General features: G+C 41.0%; 1 protein-coding gene across 30 annotated transcripts in view; it reads right to left on the reverse strand.

The window, feature by feature from the left end:
* The window catches only part of LOC105228281 (uncharacterized), a 253,501-nt gene that overhangs the window by 215,734 nt on the left and 19,572 nt on the right, over positions 1 to 18,195 (reverse strand). The window lies entirely within an intron of this gene.

Raw genomic sequence — 18,195 nt, forward strand, 5'->3', positions numbered from 1 at the left:
ATATTTATATAGCCTAAAGGAAATAGGCAAACAAATTAATCTAGACGAGGCCAGTGTCATTGATTATTTTATTGAGGGGATTCCGGATTCAGGATTTAATAAGTCTTTATTGCATCAAGCAAAGAATATAAACGATTTAAAAGAGCAGATAAAAGTGTATGAAAGGATACGAAAATCTTATGCAGGGTTAGGTAAAGTAGGCACAAATGAATCTAGGAAAGAGAGTAACTTATCAATGGTAAAGCCAAAAGAGGAATCGGTTAGAAGGTGTTTTAAGTGTGGAGATAAAACGCATATAGCTGCGCAATGTCCACAGAAGCAGTTCAAATGCTTTAAGTGCAACGAATTGGGTCATCGCTCTTTCGAATGCAAGAGTAAAGATAAAAAAACGAATGACCCAAAGAAAGAACCGAGCACGGTCAACATGTTGAGGGACAATATATTTCAACCATTTATAAATAGCGTTCGGGATGAGTTACATTTTAAGACGGTCATGATTAACGATTTTAGATTTGAGGCACTTATTGATTCAGGATGTTCACTAAATTTGATTCGATACGATACGTTGTTATTAAGTGGGGCCGGAAATAAGTTGACTAATGACCGAAGGGAGCTTTATAGTGCTTGTGATAATGTCATTGAGACCATAGGCAGCTTTGAAACTGTGATGCATGTAGATGAACTATCGCTAAATGTCACCTTCCATGTAGTCAAAGAAAATGATATTCAATTCGCAGGGATGATAGGAAAGGCTATTTTGAAGGATGTAGATATCGTTTTAACAGAAGAGGAAGTTGTTTTTAAAAATAAAAGTTTATCTTATAAGCCGGAGGTTAAAAATAATCAAACGCAAACAGTTGAGGTAGATTTCAAAGCCAAAGTAGTTACACCAGAAAAGTGGATACAAGAGTTCGATGTCATGAGCTTGAACGAATTAGAGGAAATAAAGACAATATGTGAAACATTTAGAGAAGAGTCTGGCTAAGAATGTAGAAAATTTAGTAAACAGATATACAACGACAGGTAAATGTGTATCACCCGTAAAAGTGGAAATTGTGTTGTCAGATGAAGTAGCTGTTTACCAGCGGCCTAGGCGAATGTCTTTTGAAGATCGTTGCTTTGTTGATAAGCAAATTGAGGAATGGCTAAGAGACGGGATAATACAAATTAGCAACTCCAACTTTGCTTCGCCTATTGTTGTTGTTCCAAAGAAAGATGGAGGAAAGCGCTTATGTTGTGACTACAGGCAACTGAATAATCGTAATGGACGATGTGTTAGATAGACTGCAAGGGGGTCGAGTTTTCACGACATTGGATTTGTCTAATGGGTTTTTCCATGTGCCAGTAGAGCCGAAATCGAGGAAATACACTGCATTCGTAACTAGTGATGGGCAATACGAATTTTGCGTGGTACCATTCGGTATTTCAAACTCACCTGCTGTATTTTGCAGATATGTAAACGCTGTTTTTAGGGCATTAATCCAAAAAGGTACAGTGATTACGTATATGGACGATTTGATTCCTTCAAAAAACGAAAACGAGGGCATAGAGAAGTTGAAAAAGGTTTTGCAGGTTAGCGCCGCGTACGGGCTGAAAATAAGGTGGACGAAATGTCAGTTCTTAAAGCGAAGAGTGGAGTTTTTAGGGCACGTTATCGAAAATGGCACTATACAAATTTCCGAAGAAAAAACTACCGCGGTTAAAAATTTTCCTTTACCATCAGAAAAGAAGAGCTTACAGAGGTTTTTGGGGTTAACGTCTTACTTTCGACGGTTTATAGCGAGTTTTGCAGTTATCGCAAGACCATTATCAGACTTGTTGAGGAAGGACGTAGTTTTCAGTTTAGGAGAAGAACAACTTGCTGCTTTTAAGCAACTTAAAGCTCAGTTACAGAAAGCGCCAGTATTACGGCTATTTTCCCAGAACGCGTATACGGAAGTCCATACTGATGCCAGTAAGTATGGGTATGGAGGTATGTTATTGCAGAGGGATCCAACTAACCAACAACTGCATCCGGTGCAATATATGAGCCGGAAAACAAAGCCGGTGGAGGAAAATTACCCAGCGTACGAGCTAGAGGTTTTAGCTATCATCGAGGCCCTAAAAAAAATGGAGGATATACTTATTAGGAATAAAATTTAAGATCATTACTGACTGCAACGCGTTCACAATGACCCTTAGGAGAAACGATATACCCCCAAAAATTGCGAGATGGGCGTTGTTTCTCCAAGATTTTAATTACGAAATCGAGCACCGGGCAGGGACTAGAATGGCACACGTTGACGCGAGGAGTAGGGGGTATTGTTTGGTGTTAGAAGACTCATTAAAGTATCAACTTAAGCAGGCACAACTCAAAGACGAATGGACAAAAGCAGTTCGCAGAATTTTAGAAAAAGACGAGTTTGAGGACTTTTATGTTAAATATGACATCCTTTTTAAGAATCCTAAGAAGGATTTGATAGTAGTACCAGTTTTTATGGAGGATGAAATCATTAGAATGGCGCACAGACAGGGACATTTTTCGATAAAAAAAACCCAGGATATTTTAGAAAGTACGAAGTTGCATCGAATGTATGTACAAAGAATCCAAGAGTGGGAAAAAGAGGGATTTCTAAATACGATAAATAAAGAAGACAAACCTTTAGGAACCTATCACATTGACCACTTTGGACCACTGGAAACGACCGGCAAGTCGTATATTTTCATTTTGGTGGTGGTAGACGCATTTAGCAAGTTCGTGTGGTTGTATCCTACGAAGAATACAGGAACAGAAGCAGTAGTAGAGAGGCTAAAGAAGCAGGCAGCTATATTCGGTAACCCAAAGCGCATCATTTCTGATAGGGGGACTGCGTTTACCTCAAATTTGTTCAAAGAATACTGCCAGGAGGAGAAAATTCAGCATTTGCTTATAACCACAGGAGTGCCCCGGGGAAATGGGCAAGTAGAAAGGATGCACAAGGTAGTGGTTCCCACGTTATCAAAGTTGTGCACAGAGACACCTAGAAATTGGTACAAACACATAGATCGCGTACAACAGTTTATAAACAACACGCCTTCGCGAAGTACAAAGCAGTCACCATTCAAGATATTAACTGGACTTGACATGCGTATGGCCAATATGCCAGAGCTACAAGAACTCTTAGATGATGAAGCAGTAGGTGAGTTGAACGAAGATCGCGAATTAGTAAGGAAGCAAGCTATGGAAAATATTTCTCAAATTCAGCAGGGAATCGCAGGTCGTACAATCTGCGGCGTAGAAAGGAAACTGGTTATGAACCGAACGATCCATATAGAGTTGTGAAGAAATTCAACCATGGGCGGTATGAGGTCGAAAAAGTAGGAGACCATGAAAGGCCGGGAAAGATATCTACAGTGGCAGAATATATGAACCTATGGACCAACTCATTCAGGGGCGAATGAGATCAGGACGGCCGAATGTAGTGCTGGTTGTAGGGTGACGAAAAACTGACGAAGACAATGTACTCACCTTAAACTTGACGAGAAAACAATGACTTAACGAAACACGCAAACGACGGCTCGGACATTTTTGAAAGAAAAGACGAACGGAGCGGAAAGAAGATCTAAAACCTTAAGATTGTAAAGAAGTTATTTTTAAACTATTTTAACTACTTAATTCTAAATAAATAATTTTATAAAACCTAACACTGGTTTTATTACTGGAAAAGGAGCAGACCAGGTGAGAATTCCTACATATATGATCTACTATCTACTATAAAAACTTAATATATTACAAAAATAAAATATGTAAATCACACCTTTTATCATTTAAAACTTTCATACACATCTATCCTACAAGATATTATCATTTATCAGTAATATAATATGCACGGGCTGCTCTATATGTACATACATACATACATATGTATGCGCGTACATTCCCTGCCAGCCACGGCTAACCATTTTTCTCAAATATTTCAATGCAACTACACATTTGTTTTCTATGCATCAGAAGCAGCTAATATAAATTGTTAAGTATGTGATAATAAGTGTGTGTTGTTTGAAATTGGATTGCGCAGTCCAATATACAATAATACGCAAAAATAATTACATATGTATGTACATAAGTATGTATTTTATGCGTTTAAGGCGGCCTGCACAATCCAATATAATATGTTTGTTTTATATTTGAAATAATCAGATAATATTATTCTCTTCTTTCAGATATTATTATGATTTTTATATAAATAATCTTTCTTTCAGAGTCAATTCTATTTGTATTTAATATATATTGTTGCTTTTTCAAATAATATTAATCGTTTCTTTCAGATGCTATTGTTATTTTTATTTATTTAAACTTTTTTCAGATTTAATCACTATTTTTTTATTAATCTTTCCTTTTAGGCATTATTATCATTTTATATAATTAATCTTTATTTTCAGATATTAACAATTTTTTTATTGAACATATGTACATATCTGTAATTTTGTAAAAAATATTTATTAATAAAGAGAAATAAAAAAATTTAAAATGTTTAAAATTTTAAAAAATATTTTAAATTAGGAAAGAGAAAATGCAACCCTGCATCAACTATTATAGCAGGACGGATACACGGATACAGAGACGTATGATCACATGTATACGTACGTGTGAGGGGAAAAGTGGTTAGAATCTTCACGCGGCCTATGGCAATCTTTTCACTACTTTTCAACCTACTGTTTCACTAGTTTTTTAACCGCTTTTGGCTGACAGGGTTCCCACACAAATGATGTATAAACAACATCATACATACTTATCTGTGTACAAATGTTGCCCGTAAAAACTATAAATATGTTTCTACAATCGTCCAAACATCCTCATACATATGTATGTATGTACTTCTATGCGTACACATGTAAATATCTGCGTATAACATTCCCACAAAAATAATCCATACACATCATACATACTTACATAGATGCGTTCACATGTAGATATGTCGCCCGCAAAAATTACAAATTAATGAAAAGGGAAAAGTGACAACCCCGCAAATATAAGTATTGAAATATTTTAGAATAAAATAGACAACATAGTTTATGTCGATTTTCAAGTTAAGAAATGTTTCAAAGAAAGTATACAATATTCCTCTGATTTATGTCAATCCCTGTTAAGTAGTACTCCGCTTAAGTGGCAATCCCTCTTAACTTGCTGTATCTTCTACATCTCAAGCTTTATTTTTTTAAATACATTCAAATTATTGTTTTAAGTACGACTCGCTTAAGTATCCGCACTCCCTTATGTGCCATATTATTTTTTTATTTTTAACAAACCACAAAAATCTGTATCTTTGATTGTGGCACATAACCGGGATTCACTGTAATTGTCAGGGAATGTAAAAAAATATTTTGTAACTCCGAAATATTTTTACGCGGCTCCCAAAAATCTGCGTCGATATGTATGCAAGCTCACTCGCAAACATACATATTTACGCAGGTTTGTTGGGGAAGCTGTTACAGCGGCAAGGGAAGCGGTGACAATCGGCTGTCGTTCGTTTGTTTTTTCTCGGCCCAGCTCGGATTTTCTACCAACAGCACAATGTTGTGACGCTTTGTTGTCACGTCAGTCCTTCCATTGACTTTTTGACAAAACGTGAAGTTCGGACATTGGTTGTCCGTGACAACAGAGATTTCGTATGAAACTATGGGTGTATATATTGTATTTACACACAAAGTTGCGTGTAGACAAATTTACAAACATTATGTGTATGGTTCTTTCAAATTTGTTTACGTGCACACAAAATTGCATAAATATGTGAATATGTGAACATTATGCTTATGGTTTTTTAAAATCTTTTTACATGTAAACATAATTGCATGCATAAGTGAATGCAGGAAGGCTTGGTATAAGATGTTATCAAAACTTTTAATGCCCAAAGCAAATAAATTCATATGGAAATATATAATTTATCAAACCAATATTAATTAAATATTTGGGTAATAATACAAAAATGACTTTATTATACATTTCAACAGATTTAATCGAAATCATAATTAATTATTGGCACAGCTGATGTTGGTTCCTTCAGTGCTCTGTAGTTCCGTAAATTTAAAAGGTACGTTCAAATAATGTACTAGTAATACGAGGTGTGTTCAAAAAGTATCGCGAATTTTGTGTTTTTTCAAAAATTATTTATTTATTCATGAATATCTATTTTGTCCCCTTCAAAGTAATCCCCATGAGATATTATACACTTGTGCCAATGGTTTTTCCAATCTTCGAAGCACTTCAAAAAATCATTTTTTTTTTTATCTTCTTCAGCTCCTCCTTCGATGCCGTCTTTATCTCGTCAAGAGAAGCGTAACGTCGTCCTTTCATGGGCCTCTTCAGTTTAGGGTAAAAGAAAAAGTCACCGGAGGCCAGATCTGGGGAATACGGTGGCTGCGGCTTCATTAGTGTGTTGTTTTTGGCCAAAAAGTCGCGCACAAGCAACGATGTGTGTCAGCAGGGGCGTTATCGTGGCGCAAAAGTCAATTTTTGTTCTTCAACAAATCCGGGCGTTTCTGGCGGATTGCTTCGCGCAAATTGCGCATAACTTGCAGGTAATATTCCTTATTGACCGTTCTTCCCTGCGGCAAGAACTCATTATGCCCCACGCCCCTGCAATCGAAGAAAACTGTCAGTTACGATTCACGATACTTTTTGAACACACCTCGTATACTCACCTTTATGTTATCTATCACTATACTTAATTTCATTTAGGATATATCTGTGGTTGTTTTGTTACAATAATTTAAATAAAAAGCGAATATATTTCATTGAACAAAAGTTTTGGCACATTTTGAATATATATTGAAACATGGGAAAAAAATGCTAATTTAATAACGAGTATGTGTAGAAGTTCACGCAAGTAAGGAAAGTTCTCTGATCGCCATTCACTTGGGAGCGGCCAGAAACGATTCTTTTACATATGACTCAAGCAGCTCACGACTTTCGGTCTTTGACCAAGTATCCTCTGGGTAGCATAAGAACATCCGTTCGAAGGCGAGCTAAAGTGAGAAGGCGAAACATCCCCTGCTTAGGGTTGTGTGCTGGGTTTAGGACCCGCCACGTAAAAAACCACCCCCAATGAAAAACCACCAACAGCCTCGGATGGGAGACCCCCTTTTTGATGACGACCACGGCAAACGAATTAAGGACTATGATTTGAGGGCATGCACCTGGAATGTCCGGTCCCTTAATTGGGAAGGTGCCGCTGCCCAGCTGGTTGATGTCCTCTTGAAAATAAAGGCTGACATCACCGCCGTCCAAGAAATGCGATGGACGAGACAAGGACAGAGACGAGTAGGTCCTTGTGACATTTACTACAGTGGCCATATAAAGGAGCGCAAGTTTGGTGTGGGATTCGTGGTGGGAGAGAGACTCCGTCGCTGAGTAATATCATTCACTCCGGAGAATGAACGTCTAGCCACAATCCGCATCAAAGCGAGGTTCTTCAACATATCGCTGATTTGCGCCCACGTCCCGACGGAAGAGAAGGACGATGTGACCAAAGATGCCTTTTATGAGTGCTTGGAGCGCACTTATGAGAGATGCCCCCGCCACGATGTTAAAATCGTGCTTGGCGATTTCAACGCCAGAGTGGGCAAAGAAGGTATCTTTGGCACTTCTTCTTCTTCTTTACTGGCGTAGACACCGCTTACGCGATTACAGCCGAGTCAACAACAGCGCGCCAGTCGAAAAAGATATGTTTGCAACCATTCGTTTTTAGTTATAACGGTATAAGCTGCGCGAGAATTGCTATCAGTAGCATCAGTTATAGCGTAGCGCAATTGAAACCAAACGATAATCAAAAGACTTAAAGAACAAACTTGCCAGAGCCAACTCTTAGCCAAAATCAGTAGCATCTTTGGCACTACGGTCGGTAAATTCAGCCTCCACGAAGAAACATCCCCAAATGGGTTGAGGGTTGATCGACTTCGCCGGGGCCCGAAATATGGTTATCTGTAGTACTAGATTCCAGCATAAGAAGATACATCAAGCTACCTGGCAGTCTCCGGATCGAAAAACCACCAACCAGATCGATAATGTTGTGATAGACGGAAGACACGTCTCCAGTGTTTTAGATGTGTGTGCGCTCCGAGGTCCTAATATCGACTCGGACCACTATATTGTTGCAGCCAAAATTCGCACCCGCCTCTGTACAGCAAAAAACGCAGTCCAACAAACAAAAGGAAGGTTCGACGTCGAGAAGCTGCAATCACAACAGACAGCCGAACGATTTTCTACTCGGCATGCACTCCTGTTCTCTGAGAGCACTCGTCAACAACTCGATATAACGAAACTGTGGGACGGCATTTCAAACTCCTTACGTACAGCTGCAACCGAAACCATTGGTTTTCGGAAAGTGCAAAAGAACAGCTGGTACGTCGAGGAGTGCCGTGTCGCAGCGGAGAGAAAACAGGCTGCCTACCTCGAAACGTTACGATCGACCACAACATGTGCGGGATGGGATAGATACCGAGAGTTGAAGAGGGAAGCGAAACGCATTAATAGACAGAAAAAGAAAGAGCCCGAAATGCGTGAGTACGAAGAGCTTGATAAGCTGGCTGACAGGGGTAATGCTCGAAAATTCTACGAAAAGATGAGGCGACTTACAGAAGGTTTCAAGACCGGAGCATACCCTTGTAGAACCCCTCAAGGTGATCTAGCCACCGATGCCCAGAGCATACTTAAATTATGGAGGGAACACTTCTCCAGCCTGCTGAATGGCAGTGAACGCACAACACCAGGAGAAGGCGAACCCGATACCCCAATCAATGACGATGGAGCAGACCTTCAATTGCCCGACCATGAAGAAGTTCGAATAGCAATTGCCCGCCTGAAAAACAACAAAGCGGCAGGGGCCGATGGATTGCCGGCCGAGCTTTTCAAATACGGCGGCGAAGAGCTGATAAGGTGCATGCATCAGCTTCTTTTGCTTCTTCCATAAAAAAGGAGGCCCCACAATCTGCGTCAACTACCGTGGGATTAGCCTCCTCAACATCGCATATAAGGTTCTGTCGAGCGTATTGTGTGAAAGATTAAAGCCCACCGTCAACAAACTGATTGGACCTTATCAGTGTGGCTTTAGACCTGGCAAATCAACAACCGACCAGATATTCACCATGCGCCAAATCTTGGAAAAGACCCGTGATAGGAGAATCGACACACACCACCTTTTCGTCGATTTCAAAACTGCTTTCGACAGTACGAAAAGGAGCTGCCTTTATGCCGCGATGTCTGAATTTGGTATCCCAGCAAAACTAATACGGCTGTGTAAACTGACGTTGAGCAGCACCAAAAGCTCCGTCAGGATCGGGAAGGACCTTTCCGAGCCGTTCGATACCAAACCAGGTTTCAAACAAGGCGACTCTCTGTCGTGCGACTTCTTCAATCTGCTGCTGGAGAAAATTATTCGAGCGGCAGAACTTAATCGAGCAGGTACAATCCTTTATAAGAGTGTACAGCTGCAGGCGTATTCCGATGATATTGATATCATCGGCCTCAACACCCGCGCCGTTAATTCTGCTTTCTCCAGACTGAACAATGAAGCAACGCAAATGGATCTGGCAGTGAACGAGGGCAAGACGAAATATCTCCTGTCATCAAACAAACAGTCGTCGCACTCGCGACTTGGCTCTCACGTCACTGTTGACAACTGTCAATGTGTTTTAACGTGGGATCCTACCTACGAAGACTTAACTCCACGGTGCTCAGAAGCACAACGGATCAATACAATGCGTCGATCAGCGCACTGAAAACTGGGTAAACATTTTCAGTACTAATCGGCAGTGTGGCATGGACACATTAACCACCTTGGTAAGGTTCGAGGCCCTTCTAAAACGTCTTCCGTACTATGTGCACGCCGCCAGGTTGCAATGCAACTCCACATTTGAACTGACAAAGTCAGTTCTTCCAGCGATTTGGGTTTTAACCACAGCCACCACGAATCTCCACAAAGGGCCAAACCCAATGAGCAGATTGCAGTTACCGCCAAGGGCTTACTGCTCCCCGTGGTACCAGGTTAAAGACTTTGGTAAGACCTTGTAACCGAAGTTACTACCAGTTACTACCTGGCGGCCAGGATCTTAGTCGCCTCTTACGACAGGCATAACTTTGAAGTTGTAGATAATTTCGTCTATTTAGGAACCAGAATTAACACCTCCAACAATGTCAGCCTGGAAATCCAACGCAGGATTACTCTTGCCAACAGGTGCTACTTCGGACTGAGTAGGCAATTGAAAAGTAAAGTCCTCTCTCGACGAACAAAAGCCAAACTCTATAAGTCGCTCATAATTCCCGTCCTGCTATATGGTGCAGAGGCTTAGACGATGACAACAACCGATGAGTCGACGTTGCAAGTTTTCGAGAGAAAAGTTCTGCGAAAGATTTATGGTCCTTTGCGCGTTGGCTACGGCGAATATCGCATTCGATGGAACGATGAGCTGTACGAGATATACGACGACATTGACATAGTTCAGCGAATTAAAAGACAGCGGCTACGCTGGCTAGGTCTTGTTGTCCGGATGGATGAAAACACTACAGCTCTGAAAGTATTCGACGCAGTACCCGCCGCGGGTAGCAGAGGAAGAGGAAGAACTCCAGTCCGTTGGAAGGACCAAGTGGAGAGGGACCTGGCTTTGCTTGGAATATCCAATTGGCGCCACGTAGCGAAGAGAAGAAACGACTGGCGCGCTGTTGTTGACTCGGCTATAATCGCGTAAACTGTGTCTACGCCAGTAAAGAAGAAGATTCAAACCTTTCATTTTAATAACGTCATTTAAACGATTTGGCATGGAGTGAACCAATTTTCTTGTCACCTCAGATCCAATGTTAGTCAATTCATACTGCAGAACCTCTTTTAATTGGCTTTTACTTGTTTCGTTGTGATTTTCAACCCTTCGTTCAAGTTCATCCCATAAGTGCTCAATCGGATTTAAGTCCGGTGATTGAGGAGGAGTTGCAAGAACGAGGGGAACGTGATGAATGATCCACTTACGAACATCATAATAACTTATGATCAAGTTGAACTAGGAAAATTTCAAAAAAAAAAAAGTGTAAAATTCTAAAAACTTAACTACTTAACTTAACTTTTCTTAGTTTTTTTAGTATAAATAGAAGATAATTAATTTCCAAAGATAATAAACTTTGCCCCAATTCCATAAGTTTAGTTTTTTCAATCCTACCCGCCAATTAAGAAAAATCAGACGCTCACTATTTCCCTTCTAGCTTCGACAATATTTCGAGTTCCCATCTATAACTTTAGGGACATATCCTTAGATAATTTTTAAAGAGCTTTAAGTAAAAAAAATTCAATTTTTTGAAACTTCTAAAGCAGGCTCCCCCTTAAAGAAGATTTACAAAACGTAATAAACGTAACTTAACACCCAAATACGTCTTTATTCATTCGGTAAATATTATCTCCTAAAACCTTTCTTTAATTCGGAACTCATTAAAAACTTTAATAGGATTGCTTCCAAATGTATTCATTTGCAAGTTTTGTCACATTAGGAAACACCTGGTTCGAATATTGGTTTTGCGTATGTTCGAAAAGACGAAAATCCAATCAGATTCTGTGCCACCATTTCAAATCGAAATTGGTTTGCAAATTGCAATTCTGACAGCTAAGCAATTCTGTCTTAGATTCCACAACACCCCTGATTGAGAATATCTATAAATTATATCCATAGTCGTTTCCACATTGTAAATATGCGAACCCACCCCCTTGTTAAATATTGGTGCAATTCGCTAATAATATTTTTGTTGATTTTGATATGTGGTGAAATCCTCTAATAGAAACGAGTAACCCTCCAAAAAGAGGAACGTTTCGACAAGCGACACACCATGAACCTTCGCTATAATTCACTTTCTCCGGTTACGCCTCTGCAAGGATCAGAAAATATAGCAATCCGTGCACCGTAAAAGGGTTTTGTAGGAGCAAAAGAATCCCCCAAATATACATACATATATGTAAATACATATATACATTTGTGTTAAAATTACAAAGTAACAATCATAAATCATTGACAAATATGGATACAGTGTTTAAAGTTCTCAAGATGTATACACATGTAAGGCATAAGAAAAATATATAGGCTAATTTCGGGCAGAACCAAACATTAGACACCTCACAAGCATTAAAATATTAATAATTTTAAATATTTTTCAATCATAATTTTTATTTAAAATCCTTTTCATATATTAAACAAAAAATTGTAACTTCTGCTACACCAAAGCTATTCTAGACTTCACAGGTGAACTTCTTTTGGCAAACATAATCTATTTGATATAATCAACAAAAATTACGTTATACGGAAAAAAGATGTTTCATTAAAAAATGTACATATCTTGATTTCGATTGATTAGTTTGAATTACATCTATACGCTAAGCGGTTCGATCTAAAATATTGTCAATATGTGGCAGCTACTCTAACAAATGAGCAGCTTCAATTCAGGGAAAAAAACCTCTACAAAATTTCAATAACAATATAATCGTAATGTAAAAGTTTTCCATACAAGAACTTAATTTTGATTGATCAATTTTAGGTGGTATATGTTTCCAAATTTAGTGAAAATATCTTGTCAAATAAAAAAGTTTTGCATACAATAACTTGACAATTGACAATAAGGTCAATTTGTGTGGCAGCTTCAGGAGAATAAAGGACGTGTAAAAAATTTCACATCAATATCTTAAAAATTCTAGTGTTCACTTTTGGCGTATATACAGACAGACATGGATAAATGGACTCACTCGTAACGTAAATTATATTATATCGTAATTTATATATGTATCTATGTACACTCGTGGCCACTCAAAATTTTCAAGTGTCCTGCATATTTGACAAAACTTTATAGCGGTATAAACATTTTTTATTTAGAAATAAGTTAATCACATGTTATTTATCAAAACTATTAAAAATTAAAAACAAAATACATTCAGCTATAGACAAAATCATTTGAAAGTTAGTGAACTTTACAAAATGAGCTCGAAATGTAATAGACTGACATGTGATTTCTTTTACACCATAATTGAAATGAATTTTATTTTATTTGTTTTTTTTTAATTGGAACACGAAGTTTAGACGCGGTAATTAATATCAGCTTCTTTTGTATAAGCACAGAAAAGCTAGTTTGTCGTTTACTCATTAAACGTAATAAATTAAAAACTATAATTATAATTAGATTATAAAATTAAGTTTACTTCTGCTTACTAAAAACTTAACAAAAAACAAAATTGAAAAAAATCCTGGAGGAAAACAATGGCGAGAAATAAGAAAAGTTAATTCCGGGTGAAACTGAACATTGTATATTCTCGCACCTCTGCGAATGATAGGCACCTTGCCGCGATGCAGGGGCTTAGGCGCAAGGCATACTCGGCGCCCCCCCATCCTGCGTGGTTGGTGCAATGCCTGTGGCAGCCCCGGAGGTAGCAGAGATGCAGATGGACGAGGTGTCGGAGCAGCCCTGCGGAAGCAGGACTGGGCAGGCAGTGCCAGCAGCGACCACCGACGTCCCCGATGTCGGCCACGGCGGTCAGACAACAGAGCTACCCTCCACGCAGGAGCACTTCGACGGGTTAGGAGACCCAATGGATGGCAGTACGATTGACGGCGGAGAAGAGGATCAGCCCTTCCTCGAGCCCATATTACAATGACCGTCAATATGGAAATTGCCCAAGTGAACCTGCATCACGCGGCGGCAGCTTCAGCTGTCAAACAAGCGGGTTCACAGCGAAGACACTGGGCATACTGCTGATCAAGAGCCTAGGGTCCACAGAGGAGAGGTCGAAGGCCTCAAGACGGAGACAAACAAGATAATCAGGGATCTCTCTAGCGAGAGACCTAGGACTTGCATAGTTGTCAGGAATAACATTGATTTCTTCTGTATTTCAGAGTTCCTGACGCAGAATTTGGTGGCGGTGCAGGCCAGGGAGGGACTTCGAAGGCAAGGACTTCGTCCTGGCTTCAGCATACTTCCCAGGAGAGGCAGCTACGGCACCCCCGGAGGTGGTGGAGCACTGCAGACGGCACAGGCTCCCACTTATCATAGGCTGCGACGCTAACGCTCACCACTCGGAATGGGGCAGTACCAACTGCAACGTAAGAGGTGAGTCTCTTTTAGAGTGCGTAGTAGGTAGCAATTTAGTGATAGAGGATGTAGGGTGTGAACCCACATTCATAACTATAAGCAGGAGGGAGGTGTTGGACATCACCCTGAGCAACGAGCCTGCAACCGGATTGGTCTCGCAATGGAGAGTTACAACGGAGCCCTCCCTGTCATAGAATTGTAAGGTTCGCGCTGAAGGTGGAGGTCAAGCAACTCCCCCCTAGACGCAACCCTCGGGAGGGCAAATGGAGTGCCTTCAGGGAGAGGCTAGGCGAGGAATTGAATAGGGGGGGTGGGCCAGACTGACAACAGCGTTACGGGCCCGGGAATGGAAAGCAGGTTGACTGCGCTGAACGGGTCCATCATTAACGCGTACAATGACAACTGCCCACAGAAAGGCGCAACTGCCCCTAGTGGAAAAGGAAGCTCGCAGACCTCAGGAAGAAAGTACGTAGCCTATTTAATAAGGCAAAACGTACAGGGGTCTGGGAAGAGTATAGGAGCAACCTAATCCTATATAATAAGGAGATTAGGTCTGCTAAACAGGCTAGCTTTAGGAGATTCTGTGAAAATGTCTCCTCCACACCAGAAGCGGCTCGTTTGCAGAAGGCTCTGGCTAAAGGAAGGACTGACACAGTGCTAGCTATCAAAAGAAGTGACGGGGCATTTACGACCAGCGCGGAGGACAGAGCTACAGAGCTTCTGCGTGCCCACTACCCGGAGACTATTCCGGTAGACCGATGTCTACCTGAAACTGAACACAGGCCATCCTGCTCTGATTGGGCAATCGCTAAACAATTATTCACTTCGGACTCGATCAAGTGGGCAATGGCCTTGTTTGAAAAATTCAAGTCTCCAGGAGTGGACGGCATCTTCCCAGCGCTTCTACAACAGGGTGAGCAGATCCTGCTGCCACACCTGGTTCGGCTGAGGGAGAGCCTCGCATTGACTTACATCCCTGACTCATGGAGGACGGCTGAGGTGATCTTCATACCCAAAGTAGGAAGAAAGGACGACTCTCCGGCTAAATCATTCAGGCCAAACCTCCTTCCTACTAAAAACTACGGAGAAGATCATAGACCATGATATAAGGTCGAAGGCGCTGAAGACTGCACCCTGCATGTGACTCAGCATGCATACAGAGCGGGAAGATCCACCCATAAGGCTCTGTACGAGTTGACCTCTGAGATAGAGAGTTCACTGGAGAAAGGGGAAGTGATGCTATGCGCCTTCTTGAACATCGAAGGTGCTTTTGACAACACTTCTCACAGAAGTGTAGCCAGGGCACTGGAGAGAAGGAATGTGGCAGCACCGGTGCGTAGATGGATAGAGGCTGTACTGGGCACCAGGGTCGCTGAGACTACAGTAAAGGGTACAATGATTCGTCTTGGTACAACAAGAGGCTGCCCACAGGGAGGTGAACTATCGGCACTCCTATGGAGCCTTGTTGTGGACGACCTGTTAGCACTGCTAACTGACAATGGAATCCGCTGCCAAGGGTATGCGGCGACATTGTGATCATAGCTAGAGGTAAATTTGAGGACACTCTCTGTGACCTGGTGCAACGAGGTCTAAACCTGGCAACGGAGTGGTGCAGGGGAGTTGAATTGAATATCAACCCCTCAAAGATGATCGTCGTCCCGTTTACGAGGCGTAGGTCCCTACCCGGCCTCAGGAATCTCACACTTGCGGGTAGAGAGATCGAGATGACTAGCAAGGTCAAATATCTTGGTGTTACGTTGGATTCTACTCTGCGGTGGAAGCAGCATGTGAACCAGACCTTAGTCAAGGCAACACAGGCATTAATGGTGTGCAATCGGCTGGCGGGAACATCCTGGGGCTGCAGGCCAAGAATCGTTAAGTGGTTGTACACCATGATTGTGCGACCGATAGTCACATACGGGGCGGTGTCCTGGGCCTCTATAGCGTCGCAGGCTTCGGTGGGAACCCAATTATCGAAGCTTCAGCGGCTAGCATGTATCTGCATGACGGGCGCTATGCGAACTTGCCCAACGGCGGCGCTGGAGGTCCTGCTGGAACTCACACCGCTTCACATAGTGATCGATAAAGTAGCCAAGCGCTCACTTCTGCAAATAACGGCAGAGGGATGTGGTAAAGGCAAGATAATCTCGTCCCAGAGGATGGAGATGATAAGTGGCAATATTCCAATTGCCCTCCTCCCTAAGGACAGGATTACCATAATAATCAACTTCACGAAGAGGTTTAAGGTAACCCTCGGCAGCAAGAATTAGTGGTACGACTCCACTCTTGAGCTGATGCTGAGGGATAGCACATTGAAGTGGTACACTGACGGCTCGAAAACATCGGAAGGAATTGGTGCAGGGATCGCAGGTCCACGCATCAAGCTCTCCATACCGATGGGTAGCTTTCCGAGCATCTTCAGGCCGAAGTCTTGGCCAGAAGTCGGTGTATAGAGATAAACCTCCATCGCAACTATCACAATGAGCGAATAACCATACTCAGCGATAGTCAAGCGGCACTAAAAGCGATCTCCTCGTACGAGATCAAATCGCTACTAGTGCAGGAGTGTAGAGAACGGCTGAACAGCCTAGCTGAAAGGAACCTGGTGCACCTAATCTGGGTGCCTGGTCATAGAGGTATAGCCGGCAACGAACTGGCTAATGAGCTCGCCCGCTCTGCAGCCTCCACAAATATGGCAGGGCCGGAACCATTCACTGGGGTGGCCCCCATACCGTGAAGGAGTTGTTCCGTAAGGAAGAAAGAGTGGGCAGGGAAAGGTATTGGTAACGGGTGCATGGTATGCGTCATGCCAAGTTGCTAATTGGTGGGTACAACCAGAACAGGCTTAAATCAATAATTAACCTCCCAACTCAGGCTTCTGGTCGAATTCTACACTGGCCACTGCAAGTTGAAAAGGCACTTATTTAACATGGGACTAGCCTCTTGCGCTAACTGCCGGTTTTGCGACAGGAAGCCTGAAACCCCGGAGCACCTGCTAATCGACTGCATCGCAGTCTGCAGACGCAGGTCGAAGGCCCTTGGATCCATGTTTCCGAATAGGGATCACATCGCCTCACTAGCGGCCAGCAGGATATTAGACTTTATCAATATGCTGGTGCTAAGTGAGTCCCTGTGAGTTAGGAGAGGGCACAATAGACCTGAGGTCGCGGTGCATTCCTCAATTATTTATCTACCTATCTATATATTCTCTCAATTACCTATGATCCTTGAAGCGGAGCAATACGTTCAGATGTTGATGAAAACGTGAATGGATCATATACAATAACGAATCTTTTATTCAAAACATTTGGAAGGATTAAAAACTAAATTTTCATTGTTTAGTCCCAATTAAAAACTAGACATTTTAATGTATTATGTATAAAATATGCAAACAATTAAAGCAATTTCTTTTTTAAATTCTCAACCATATGCTTTGGATAACAATTTTTATTATTTATTTTCCAATCAGGTTTGTGGAATTAATTTTTTTAATTAATTTCCTGTTTAAAATTTTCAATTATATTTTAATACATTATTTGCAACCCTGTATACAATGGATCATTAATCACATTTGGCATCTTAACTTTTGGACGACACACTTTTTTTTATTTTGCATCAAAGATACTATAGCCCTGCCTTAAGCAACGCTAATACGCATTGAAATTTTATGGTGACAGACGGCAGGCTTGTGCATTTAGACAGCAGACAGTGAAATTTGTTTATTTATTAAAAAAAGTGAAATAAAAATGAATAAGAAAAATTATTAAAAGAAATTTTGGTAATTTTGGAAAATCAATATAAATTTAACGAAAAAATTCATTTATTATTATCTACGTTAAAGGATAATATAGGGAAATTAATGGCAATAATTGATTGTAATGCTGAAAAAGTGTGCAAAAAAGTTAAGAATATTGGAAAAATGGATAGCAACAGTGCGACATCTGTCAAAAAAAAGCAAAAATCTGCTACTAAAATTTGGTAAATTCAACCAAATGCACGAAATTCTTGTGCATTACAAACTTGCATTAACATGGGTCAAATGCGCAAATAAATGTAAATTAAGCCCGCTAATGCATATTAGCGCTGTCGTCTGTCAGGGCTATTATTTACTTTATAAAATAATTTTAAAA

Source organism: Bactrocera dorsalis, chromosome 1 (assembly GCF_023373825.1).
Source record: "Bactrocera dorsalis isolate Fly_Bdor chromosome 1, ASM2337382v1, whole genome shotgun sequence".
Classification (NCBI taxonomy): domain Eukaryota; kingdom Metazoa; phylum Arthropoda; class Insecta; order Diptera; family Tephritidae; genus Bactrocera; species Bactrocera dorsalis.